Source organism: Triturus cristatus, chromosome 1_2 (genome assembly GCF_964204655.1).
Source record: "Triturus cristatus chromosome 1_2, aTriCri1.1, whole genome shotgun sequence".
In the NCBI taxonomy this organism is placed as follows: Eukaryota; Metazoa; Chordata; class Amphibia; order Caudata; family Salamandridae; genus Triturus; species Triturus cristatus.
The window spans coordinates 227,829,098-227,842,334 of record NC_140580.1 but is presented as its reverse complement, the minus strand read 5'-3'; the positions used below and the strand labels follow the sequence as shown (position 1 = coordinate 227,842,334).

General features: G+C 45.0%; 1 protein-coding gene across 4 annotated transcripts in view; it reads right to left on the bottom strand.

Annotated features, from left to right (window-relative positions):
* Window positions 1-13,237, bottom strand: part of ZSWIM8 (zinc finger SWIM-type containing 8) — a 2,297,361-nt gene that overhangs the window by 234,453 nt on the left and 2,049,671 nt on the right. The window lies entirely within an intron of this gene.

The following is a 13,237-nucleotide window of genomic DNA, read 5'->3' as shown; positions in this document are numbered from 1 at the left end:
GTAGTAGAGTGAGTAGTAGAGTGAGTAGTAGAGAGTGAGTAGTAGAGAGTGAGTAGTAGAGAGTGAGTAGTAGAGAGAGAGGAGTAGAGAGAGAGGAGTAGAGTAGAGTAGTAGAGAGTAGTAGAAAGTAGTGGAGAGTAGTGGAGTGAGTAGTAGAGTGAGTAGTAGAGTGAGTAGTAGACAGTAGTAGAGAGAGAGTAGTAGAGAGTGAGTAGTAGAGAGGAGTAGAGAGTAAAGTAGTAGAGAGAGAGTAGAGAGTAGTAGAGAGTAGTGGAGTGAGTAATAGAGTGAGTAGAATAGTAGAGAGTAGTAGAGAGTGAGTAGTAGAGAATAGTAGAGTGAGTAGTATAGTAGAGTGAGTAGTAGAGAGTAGTAGAAAGTGAGTAGTAGAGAGTAGTGGAGTGAGTAGTAGAGTGAGTAGTAGACAGTAGTAGAGAGTGAGTAGTAGAGAGTGAGTAGTAGAGAGGAGCAGAGAAAGAGTAGAGAGTAGTAGAGAGTAGTGGAGTGAGTAGTAGAGTGAGTAGAATAGTAGAGAGTGAGTAGTAGAGTGTGAGTAGTGATTAGCAGAGAGTGAGTAGTAGAGTGAGTAGTAGAGAATAGTAGAGAGTGAGAAGTAGAGAGTAGTAAAGTGAGTAGTAGAGTGAGTAGTAGAGAGTGAGTAGTAGAGAATAGTAGAGAGTGAGTAGTAGAGAGTATAGTAGTAGAGTAGTAGAGAGGGTAGTAGAGAGTGAGTAGTAGAGTGAGTAGAGAGTGAGTAGTAGAGAGTGAGTAGTAGAGAGTTAGTAGAGAGTGGGTAGTAGAGTAGTAGAGTGAGTAGTAGAGAGTGAGTAGTAGTGAGTAGTAGAGTGCAAGTAGTAGAGTGAGTAGTAGAGTGTGAGTAGAGAGAGAGTAGTAGAGAGTGAGTAGTAGAAAGTGAGTAGTAGAGAGGAGTAGAGTTAGTAGTAGAGAGCAGAGTAGTAGAGAGTGAGTAGTAGAGAGTGAGTAGTAGAGTGAGTAGTAGAGAGTGAGTAGTAGAGAGGGAGTAGTAGAGAGGGAGTAGAGTTAGTAGTAGAGAGCAGAGTAGTAGAGAGTGGGTAGTAGAGAGTAGTAGAGATTGAGTAGTAGAGTGAGTAGTAGAGAGAGAAGTAGAGAGTGAGTAGTAGAGAGTGAGTAGTAGAGAGTAGAGTAGTAGAGAATGGGTAGTAGAGCGTAGTAGAGAGTGGGTAGTAGAGAGTAGTAGAGTGAGTAGTAAAGAGTGAGTAGTAGTGAGTAGTAGAGTGTAAGTAGTGAGTAGAGAGTAGTAGAGAGTAGCAGAGAGTGAGTAATAGAGAGTGAGTAGAGTAGTAGAGAGTGAGTAGTAGAGTGTGAGTAGTGAGTAGAGAGTAGTAGAGAGTAGCAGAGAGTGAGTAGTAGAGTGAGTAGTAGAGTAATAGAGAGTGAGTAGTAGAGAGTAGTAGAGTGAGTAGTAGAGAGTAGTAGAGTGAGTAGTAGAGAGTAGTAGAGAGTGAGTAGTAGAGTGAGAAGAAGAGAGGAGTAGAGGGTTAATAGTAGAGAGCAGAGTAGTAGAGAGTGAGTAGAGAGTAGTAGAGAGTGAGTAGAGAGTATAAGAGTGAGTAGTAGAGACTGAGTAGTAGAGAATGAGTAGTAGAGAGTAGTAGAGAGTGAGTAGTAGAGAGTGAGTAGTAGAGTGTGAATAGAGAGTAGTAGTAGAGTAGTAGAGTAGTAGAGAGTGAGTAGTAGAGAGTAGTAGAGTGAGTAGTAGAGAGTGAGTAGTAGAAAGTAGTAGAGAGTGAGTAGTAGAGAGTAGAGTAGTAGAGAGTGAGTAGTAGAGAGTAGAGTAGTAGAAAGTAGTAGAGAGTGAGTAGTAGAGTGAGTAGTAGAGTGAGTAGTAGAGAGTGAGTAGTAGAGAGTGAGTAGTAGAGAGGAGTAGAGTAGTAGAGAGTAGTAGAGAGTGGCGAGTAGTGGAGTGAGTAGTAGAGTGAGCAGTAGACAGTAGTAGAGAGTGAGTAGTAGAGAGTGAGTAGTAGAGAGGAGTAGAGAGTAAAGTAGTAGAGAGAGATTAGAGAGTAGTAGAGAGTAGTGGAGTGAGTAGTAGAGTGAGTAGAATAGTAGAGAGTAGTAGAGAGTGAGTAGCAGAGAGTGAGTAGTGAGTAGAGAGTAGCAGAGAGTGAGTAGCAGAGAGTGAGTAGTAGAGTGAGTAGTAGAGTGAGTAGTAGAGAGTGAGCATAAGAGAATAGTAGAGTGAGTAGTATAGTAGAGTGAGTAGTAGAAAGTGAGTAGTAGAGAGTAGTGGAGTGAGTAGTAGAGTGAGTAGTAGAGAGTGAGTAGTAGACAGTAGTAGAGAGTGAGTAGTAGAGAGTGAGTAGTAGAGAGGAGTAGAGAGTAGCAGAGAGTAGTGGAGTGAGTAGTAGAGTGAGTAGAATAGTAGAGAGTGAGTTGTAGAGTGTGAGTAGAGAGTAGCAGAGAGTGAGTAGTAGAGAGTGAGTAGTAGAGAATAGTAGAGAGTGAGTAGTAGAGAGTATAGTAGTAGAGAGTAGAGTAGTAGAGAGGGTAGTAGAGAGTGAGTAGTAGAGTGAGTAGAGTGTGAGTAGTAGAGAGTGAGTAGTAGAGAGTTAGTAGAGAGTGGGTAGTAGAGAGTAGAAGAGTGAGTAGTGGAGTGAGTAGTAGAGAGTGAGTAGTAGTGAGTAGTAGAGTGTGAGTAGTAGAGAAAGTAGTAGAGTAGAGAGAGAGTAGTAGAGAGTGAGTAGTAGAAAGTGAGTAGTAGAGAGGAGAAGAGAGTTAGTAGTAGAGAGTAGAGTAGTAGAGAGTAGTAGAGAGACAGTAGTAGAGAGTGAGTAGTAGAGAGTGAGTAGTAGAGTGAGTAGTAGAGGGTAGTAGAGAGGGAGTAGTAGAGAGGGAGTAGAGTTAGTAGTAGAGAGCAGAGTAGTAGAGAGTGGGTAGTAGAGAGTAGTAGAGAGTGAGTAGTAGAGTGAGTAGTAGAGAGAGTGAGTAGTAGAGAGTGAGTAGTAGAGAGTAGAGTAGTAGAGAATGGGTAGTAGAGCGTAGTAGAGAGTGGGTAGTAGAGAGTAGTAGAGTGAGTAGTAAAGAGTGAGTAGTAGTGAGTAGTAGAGTGTAAGTAGTGAGTAGAGAGTAGTAGAGAGTAGTAGACAGTGAGTAATAGAGAGTGAGTAGAGTAGTAGAGAGTGAGTAGTAGAGTGTGAGTAGTGAGTAGAGAGTAGCAGAGAGTGAGTAGTAGAGTGAGTAGTAGAGTAATAGAGAGTGAGTAGTAGAGAGTAGTAGAGTGAGTAGTAGAGAGTAGTAGAGTGAGTAGTAGAGAGTAGTAGAGTGAGTAGTAGAGAGTAGTAGAGAGTGAGTAGTAGAGAGTGAGAAGAAGAGAGTAGTAGAGGGTTAATAGTAGAGAGCAGAGTAGTAGAGAGTGAGTAGAGAGTAGTAGAGAGTGAGTAGAGAGTAGAAGAGTGAGTAGTAGAGAATGAGTAGTAGAGAGTAGTAGAGGGTGAGTAGTAGAGAGTGAGTAGTAGAGTGTGAATAGAGAGTAGTAGTGAGTAGTAGAGTGTGAGTAGTAGTGAGTAGTAGAGTGTGAGTAGTAGAGAGTAGTAGAGTGAGTAGTAGAGAGTGAGTAGTAGAGAGTAGTAGAGAGTGAGTAGTAGAGAGAGAGTAGTAGAGAGAGAGTAGTAGAGAGTGATTAGTAGAGAGTGAGTAGTAGAGAGTGAGTAGTAGAGAGTAGAGTAGTAGAGAGTGAGTAGAGAATAGTAGATAGCAGTAGAGAGTGAGTAGAGTAGTAGAGAGTAGTAGAGAGTGAGTAGTAGAGAGTGAGTAGTAGAGTGAGTAGTAGAGAGTAGTAGAGAGGGAGTAGGAGAGAGGGAGTAGGAGAGAGGGAGTAGAGTTAGTAGTAGAGAGCAGAGTAGTAGAGAGTGGGTAGTAGAGAGTAGTAGAGAGTGAGTAGTAGAGTGAGTAGTAGAGAGAGTAGTAGAGAGTGAGTAGTAGAGAGTTAGTAGTAGAGAGTTAGTAGTAGAGAGTAGAGTAGTAGAGAATGGGTAGTAGAGCGTAGTAGAGAGTGGGTTGTAGAGAGTAGTAGAGTGAGTAGTAAAGAGTGAGTAGTAGTGAGTAGTAGAGTGTAAGTAGTGAGTAGAGAGTAGTAGAGAGTAGCAGAGAGTGAGTAATAGAGTGAGTAGTAGAGTAATAGAGAGTGAGTAGTAGAGAGTAGTAGAGTGAGTAGTAGAGAGTGAGTAGTAGAGAGTAGTAGAGAGTGAGTAGTAGAGAGTAGTAAAGAGTGAGTAGTAGAGAGTGAGAAGAAGAGAGTAGAGTAGTAGAGAGTGAGTAGTAGAGAGTGAGTAGTAGAGTGTGAGTAGTGAGTAGAGAGTAGTAGAGAGTAGCAGAGAGTGAGTAGTAGAGTGAGTAGTAGAGTGAGTAGTAGAGTAATAGAGAGTGAGTAGTAGAGAGTAGTAGAGTGAGTAGTAGAGAGTAGTAGAGTGAGTAGTAGAGAGTGAGTAGTACAGAGTGAGCAGTAGAGAGTGAGAAGAAGAGAGTAGTAGAGGGTTAATAGTAGAGAGCAGAGTAGTAGAGAGTGAGTAGAGAGTAGTAGAGAGTGAGTAGAGAGTAGAAGAGTGAGTAGTAGAGAGTGAGTAGTAGAGAATGAGTAGTAGAGAGTAGTAGAGAGTGAGTAGTAGAGTGTGAATAGAGAGTAGTAGATTAGTAGTAGAGTAGTAGAGAGTGAGTAGTAGAGAGTAGTAGAGTGAGTAGTAGAGAGTGAGTAGTAGAGAGTAGTAGAGAGTGAGTAGTAGAGAGTAGAGTAGTAGAGAGTGAGTAGTAGAGAGTAGAGTAGTAGAGAGTGACTACTTCCAAACTCTTCAAACCCCGGCAAGCTGTGTTCTGAAAGCAGCCTTTTTAACAACAAAAACACACAAAAATGCGCACCAAGTTACAGGGCGCGCGTTTCAACAAAATAAATACAAACTCAGTGTAAGCGGCATTTTGAAGAAACGTGCCAGTTAAGAATAAATAAATAACAACCATTTTCGTTGCTAGGACACCTTCCACGCCGTACAGAAACAGCATTTTCGTTGCTAGGACACCAAAATGCAAAATGGCGTTGGGCTGTCCACAGTCCCTACGGACACGCGCATGCTGTTTGCTATGGCCAAATGGCAAGAGCAGCCATGTTTGTCCATGCAGACGCGTGCATGCAAGCCCTCGGCAGAACCGATTCCAAAAGGTAAGTCAGGACTAAAAGCTTACATGAAATGGGGCTACTTTGCAGCTATGCAATCACAGTGCACTCATTAAAAATACATTAGTGTGCACGTCATAGGGTTTTAAGCCCAGCTTACATTTGTAATACAAATTTAAGGTCATATTTAGCCAATTTACCTAAGTAAGAACTTATGACGTTGCTACATCTTTATCTTCCTTTTGACAGATATTATTCTAATTTAGAACGCACACTACCACTATTGCAGACATTCCACATGCTGCCCAAAGAGCACCTTGAGTGGAAACCAATGTTTTTTCAACCCAGTATTTAGCTAACACCAGCAACTGACATGGCTGAGGAACCAGTGGTCAATTCAAGCAATAATAATATATTTTTTCTATAGTGCTTTGTGAGGAACTTTTGTATGTACAGTTACTATCACCCAATCGAAAATGGGACTCGTCTTATCAATCTCAGAAAGACGGAAGACTCTATCAACTTTACAGTATGAGAACCTGCAATTCACTCACAGTTCCCAGCAGAAACAACACAAATCACTGAGCTATCTTCCCAAAATCATTCACCCAGCATCCCCTAAATAAATTTAGCATAAAAGGATCAACGAAAACGTGATTTAAGAATTTGTTGTTCAGGTTTGTTTTGTATGGAAAAACCACTAGTTGGTTTTTGAACAACAGTTAAAACTAAACCCATAGGAAGCTGGCCTATGTTCTAGACCGTACTGTGGTTCAAGACACCAGTTTGGTTCAGAAAATGTCTCTAACACATGTTTGACGGCCTGATGTGTGACTGATGTGTGACTGGTGTTACTGACCTGAGAGGCTCCCGCAATCATACAAAATGTTCCTATTCACCATTCCTCCTAATATGTGACTAACTGCCCAGATCCTATACGCCTTTCAAGAGCACAAGCCTGTTTTAAAATCCTCAGCTTTATCTAAAGGCCTGCCACCCTCTGCTATGAAAGGATGCAGGTCACGTGACACACAAACTGCATCTGAGAGTACAATTATTTGTTTTAAGAGTGAGTGAGGACGGGGAGGGCTGCTGGGAGAATAAGACTGGGACATATTTGTAGCATTGTGCAGTAAAGCCTACACTGCTGGCCCTCACAGGTATTAATCACAAAGCTGCGAGTAGATATGCTAAGTTAAAACCAAGTTTGAAAGAAAAATAATCGAGCCCGCCTTCAAACTGGATTCGGGTGACACTGTTCTTTACCATACATGCATGTTACCAATCTTTACTAGCAATTTTCAAGGACATTTTTAAACACTGCACAAAGAATTATTGCCACGTATTTTGGCTAAATGACTGAAATGAAAATACAGCACCTTAGGGTCAACTTTACAAGAGGATACGAAAACAACTTAACAAACAAGTGCCAAAAATAATTAAAAGCTACAGGTCGTGCAACTCTGGCAAACAAAGCAGGCACGAGCGTCACGGCATAATAAATAAATCATGCCCGCGTACTCTTTTCACATTAATGCCTTTTACTTAAGGATGAAGGCTCTATTTGTGTGCTTGGGAGAGCAAGGCTTAATGAGCCATGAAAGCCACATGGAGGCTGCGCACATGCACACGCTCGTGAACACAAGCTTGAGGCCAGGAAAAGATTGTGGTAGCACTTTGAAAAGCCACTAACTAAATGACTCGCAGAGCAGCGCATGCGCTGGCTCAGCGAGACCTAAAACAAGCATTACCAAAGGAAATGATGGACGGAGTGTTGAACATTGCAAGCACTCACCCCCAGTCAACTGATCTGGGTTTAATCCATCACCGTTCTTTAGCCCACTCTGCCACCCCAGTTCAGACATGGCCATATGCAAATCAGTCTGACCCTGTGCCTCATGGGAACAGTCCAGCCCGAACTGCCAAGCCATGTCTTCCCTGGACCGGAAACAAGCTTCCTAGGACCGGTTTCTGGCATTTCAGCCGTCTTCAGCCAGGCTTGCTTGAATCCAGTGGCAAAGTGAGCAAGGGACTCACGTCTGAGCATACCCTGCCAACTTATGGCGAACAAAGCAAAACCAAAGGAAATGATGGACGGAGTGTTGAACATTGCAAGCACTCACCCCCAGTCAACTGATCTGGGTTTAATCCATCACCGTTCTTTAGCCCACTCTGCCACCCCAGTTCAGACATGGCCATATGCAAATCAGTCTGACCCTGTGCCTCATGGGAACAGTCCAGCCCGAACTGCATTGGCATAGCCAATAGGTCTCGACTTTGGGACCTTATAAGTGTTTAGTTATCCAGCACAATATCCTTGGTGCAACAACATTAAGTGTTGCACGGCTAAACACTTATAAGGTCCCAAAGGCGAGACCTATTGGCTATGCCAATGCTTGTTATTCCTGCTCTTTGCACACAGTGTAAGCTTGCAATGGTGCTCTTAGCACTATAGGCACTCATGTAGAGCACTCTAAACTAGATGCTGCTCTTTGTACATGGTGGAAGCTTGGAATGGTGCCCTCAGTACAGCAGCTGCTGTTTGTGCATGTATGCAGTCAGCTTCCAGAGCGTGCACACCTCCTGCCGCATACACACATCCTGCCTGTGTGGAGGACTCTTGCTCTGCTGGTGACACTGCTAGAGGGACCCTTAAGCTCACCAACATTTAAGAAAATCCTTTTCACAAGGTCAAAGGGGAAAAACATGGTCTTTGTCAATGACTGACCTCTGTGCAGGTGGCATAGGTACATATGTGCTGTTATTGAATTATTTAGAATATAAACAGGGTTTTTAACTGCTTTCCTTTAGTGAGTTAGTGCTTACCCTTTAATCGTAAAGGGGTCCCCATTATACGTTCAGAGCCATGTGGCAGAATTTAAGGCTGACCAACGACTACGTAAAAAATAGCCACATGCATTTGGTCATATGCGAAATTCAAAGCTTTCAATTTCTGTGTAACAATTTCAACTAAACTGTTCAATCAAAAAACTGAAGCTGAATGCATTAAATCTGGCAACATGATGTCTTGTTGAATGGGAGGCTCTTGGAAGGGCAGTCACACTTGCAAATTGTTTCAAAGATCGCCCGTCAGGCCGAGTAGGTCTGGGAATGGCGGTCAAACGGTAGACCGATGACCGACATGCTTCTCACGTACGTATCTGCTGGCCTCTCGGAGGTGTGCGCCGCCGGGCTGTCTCTCCTAGCCCACAGATGCCAGTGTGAACTCTCTATGACAGCGGCCGAAGGAAAGGTGCGAACAGCCCCCAGCACGGGCAGGGGGGATGGGGGAGTCACGTGCCGTCAGCTCACAGAACTCGCTCTAACAAGATCAAGGCCCCATGGCAGCTATAAGCTGGTAAATTACATCATCAGCGTCAAGAGTTTGGTGAAGACGGGCCCCTTTCACACATTTCTAGACCTAAAGAGGAAGAGCTGGTGATTCCTTTGATGTTCGCAAAAGTGGTCCAAGTGCTACTGGATGTGGAACGCGTAAGGTCAGGCAGCTCATTTGCAAATATATACAGCAAGCCTTGGGAAAGGCAATAGATGTCCCCTTCCACATATGCACACTTATAACAAGCATTGGCCGCGCGGCCATGAAAGCGAAAGTGATCACGAGCGGGAAGTGATCACAGGGACGCGCTCGCTCTGTGGTGGCGGAAGGGCAGAGCGAGGCGCTTGGGAGAGCGCTGTGCATTATGAGCCATGACGACCAGACGGAAGAAAGACAGATGGCGGCTGCGCACATGCACGCACTCGTGAATGCAAGCTTGAGGCCAGGAAAAGCCTCTGGTAGCACTTTAAAAATCCACTAACTAAATGTCACACAGAGCAGCGCATGCGCTGGCTCAGCGAGGCCTAAAAAGGCAGAGAAATGGCCAGTCCTTGCTCTAAAAACCTTTTGCATCATAAAAGGTTGTGCTTCTCAAATGTTCCCTTTGATTGCCTTAATCATTTTGTTGCCAAATGTAAGCCAAAATAATGTGATACATCACCCACAAAGGAATAAACAGCGCGATTATTTACACAAAGAGTAACATAGAAGAACCTGTTTATGTCCTTTCATAATTTATTTTACAGTATCGAAGTGATCATACTCTGCATCAGATGAAAGTCGTTTATTTGTTTCTTTTGATGTAAGCCTTTGTTGGATCAAGAAATTCTGCCACACCACAAACATACCACGTTAACTAAAATTAGATAACTAGTATATGGCCCAAAAGTCTACTAGACCTGTCTACAAAAGAAAACTGAAAAGAAAGCTGCACACGGATCAATGGATGCTAATTACCGTCGGAAGGGAGCTAAGAGCACAAAGAGAATCAAGCCAGAGAGAACGGCAAAGCTCTGTCAAGTGAAGGTCTGTTTCGCGACAGTAAAATTTGTCCTCTTTGTTCGAAGACAACGCCTGATAATAACTTTTTTCACACCTGAATCCAAAGTAAACTAGAGAAAAAGGAGTAAAGTAAGAACCAGACAAGAGAAAAAGCCATCTTTTCAGAGGAAAAAAGCTACGGAAGTTAGGAAAAAAACTCTGATAAATACATGCAAGAGTCAGGCGAGTGGCAGGTACAGGAAAATAAAAGCAAAACAGCTAGGAGATTTGTCAAGAGCAAGCAACCACTATGTGGCCTAAGAGGGTTAGGAAAGGCAGGTTCAGGTTCCCTGTGTGACGCTGAAGACATCTTGTCATTTACCTAGAGGACAACAGAGCACGATCCCTGCTGTAAGTAAGGCACAGGTGTGCTCTGTGTTGGAGACTTAGGGGTGATGGGAACATGGAGGGTCTCACGCGGTAGACGCAGTGTGTAAATGGTCCGGTCTCCACATGACCACATTGGATTCTCTTAAAATTATCATGTTCTGAAGTAATATTAGTTTACCCTCTCCAATATGGCTTCCACTGACATTTATTTCCTGCTTCAGGGCACAGGCGATTACGGCAGTATGCAAGGGTTCCATTCATTCGATACCCGACAACTATGCGCATTGAGGGGTTTATAACACTTCACTATGCACCATTTTTGCTTTTCCACCCTCCTTTCCTTCCACTCTCCAATGATTGTACTTGCGTATTTCTTGGATTTTGTACCTCTTATCCACAGTTTACCAGTGCTGCTGTCCTGAACATAGTTTGCAACATTACAGGAGTCGTGAATACACTTCCTGAAGTAAATACAATTGAGTACTTAATGATAATACATCACCAATTGCTGCATCTGTAATTCACTATTTTAATAGCTTTCCTTCTCTGGTGGCCTGCATCTAATTTTGCTTATTTTGCTGCCCTGTTCCCCCAGATGCCTGTTATTGTTTATAGGAGTCCTGGATGTTTAGGATAACTGCCAAGTGCAGGGGATCAGCAGCAGGCCTCCAGGTTCGCGAGTTAACTGACAGTTTGGTAGGTTCTAATACAGGCATGGACAGACTGCTGATTACCTATCTGTTCTTCACCAAGAAATCAATAGAGAATTAACATTATTTTGCTCTGAAAGAGCTTTATTGCTTGAAAAGGAAAATCAATGTCAAAGTTGGTGTCAGACTCCTTTTGTTGGGCCACAAGGCAGGCAGGAGCTACTGGGCCTCAACAGTGGAGGTTGATCTTGTTTGTCTCTTGTGCCCTGGGACCGGGTCCGACTGCAAAGTGGGTCAAATACAACCTTGTGTTGAGAGTTTAAAAGGAGCGGCAAATCACCCAGTAGGCTCTAGGTGCCACTATTGGGGGGGGGGGGGGAAAAGGAGAAAAGAAAATTGAGCTTTCAGACGTGTTCTGAACATCAGGTGAAACGTGGTAGATTTAAATTCAACAGGAAAGCTATTATTCCAAGTTCGAAGGACAAGGACTGAGAAAGAACTGCCGCCAGCAAAACTATTGAATTGGGGTACATTAAGAAGATTTGCAGAGGAGGAGTGTAGGGTGCATGAAGGCTTGTATTTGTTAAACCTGGATCTAAGAAATTATGGAGGAGATCCATATAAGCATTTATGTATGAGAAAACAGGTTTTAAAAAGAAGTGTTTTATGAAGTCAGCTAGGGAAGCTGTGTAACATAAGGTTGGCCTATGCATAGCGAGGATCAGCTGTGGCTCAATCAATCAATCAATCAATCAGGGAATTGTAAGCGTGCTACTCACCCGAAAGGGTCTCAAAGCACTGGGGGGGGGGGGTCCGCAGATCTGTTTAGCTGACTAGCCTGGTCTTGAGGGTCTTCCTGAAGGTGTTCAGGGAGGGGGCGCGTCTGATATCTGCTGGTAGCTCGTTCCAGGTCTTGGCTGCAATGTGATGGAAGGATCTTCCACCTGCTCTGGCTCTGTGGATGCGCTGGGTTTCGGCCAGTGCGAGGTTGGAAGATCGGAGGTTTCTTTTGGATACATGGAAGTTGATTCTGTCGTTGAGGTATTTGGGTCTGTTGTTGTGTAGGCATTTGTAAGCGTGAGTGAGGATTTTGAAAGTGACTCTTTTCTCCACGGGGAGCCAGTGGAGACTTCGTAGGTGTTGGCTGAGGTGTTTGAGTCGGGGGATTCCAAGGACAAGTCTGGTGGCGGTGTTCTGTATTGTCTGGAGTTTGCAGAGTAGGGACTTGTTGATGCCGGCGTAGAGTACGTTTCCATAGTCTAGTCTGCTTGTGATGAGTGTGTGGGTGACTGTCTTCCTTGACTCAGGGGGGGATCCACTTGAAGGTCTTGCGGAGGATGCGGAGGGTGTTGAAGCAGCTGGAGGTGACGGCGTTGACCTGTCGGTTCATGGTGAGTGATGAGTCTAGTACGAAGCCGAGGTTCTTGGCGTGGTCTGAGGGGGTAGGTGGGCTTCCAAGGGCGGTCGGACACCAGGTGCTGTCCCATGTAGAAAGAGTGGTACAGAGGACGAGGACTTCTGTCTTCTCGGCGCTGAGCTTGAGGCAGCTGTTGGTCAACCAGACTGCGACGTCTTGCATTCCTTTCTGGAAGTTGAGTTTGGCAGTGGCGCCGTCTTTGGTGAGGGAGAGGATGAGCTGTGTGTCGTCGGCGTAGGATACGATGTTGAGGCAGTGTTGTCAGACGATGGCGGCGAGGGGGGCCATGTAGATGTTGAAGAGGGCGGGGCTCAAGGATGAACCCTGTGGGACTCCGCAGGTGATTTTTGTGGGGTCAGAGAGGAAGGGTGGGAGTCTGATCCTTTGGCTTCTTCCGGTGAGGAATGATCGAATACAGTCCAGGGTTGTTCCTTGTATGCCTGCGTTGTGTAGTCTGGCGACTAGTGTGCGGTGGGAGACGGTGTCGAAGGCCACTGATAGGGCACGAATTAGAGTTAGGGACCACTGGAGGGGCTTACATCAGCAGCAGTTGGGGGGTGGGGTGGGCGGGGGGGGGAGTTCCTGAGGTAGGAGGGTAGTGTTATATTGAGTTGGATGGGTAGAGAATCTGATTGGACAGAAAAGCAGAGGCTCTCATGGGGCATGGATCGGGCACCGCTATGAGGCGATAGTAGTGTTACTTTGCTTAACTGTCTATATATGCCGCCCGGCCCCCGGGATGTGGGCTAAATGGCTGTGTGCATTGCTAAACCGAGGGGTGTGATCGGAGATTGTACGGGGGTGTCGGTTGCCCCGATGGTTATTTGCTGAAAATGCTGCAATAAAAACATGTTTTAAAAAAAAAAAAAAATAGGTCGAGTAGGATGAGGGCTGCGGAGTGGCCTTGGCTCAGGAGGGTGCGGATGTTGTCTGTGGCGGCGAGTAGGGCGGTCTCTGTGCTGTGGTTGCTTCGGAATACGGATTGGGACGGGTCGAGGCCGGCGTTCTCTTCAATGAATCGTGTCAGTTTCCTGTTGACTGTTTTCTCTGCAACTTTGGCTGCGAAGGGGAGGAGCGAGATGGGCCGATAGTTCTTGAGGTCGGTGGGGTCAGCTGTGGACTTCTTGAGCAGGGGTCTGATTTCTGCGCACTTCCAGTCGTCTGGGATGGTGCCTGTTTTGAAGGTGGTGTTGATGGTGCGTTGTAGTTCGGTTGCGATGGCGGCCACGGCTCTGAGGTAGATGTGAGGGGGCAGGGGTCGGTGGGGGCCCCCCAAGTGGATGCTTTTCATGGTCGAGGCGGTGTCTTCGGCCTTG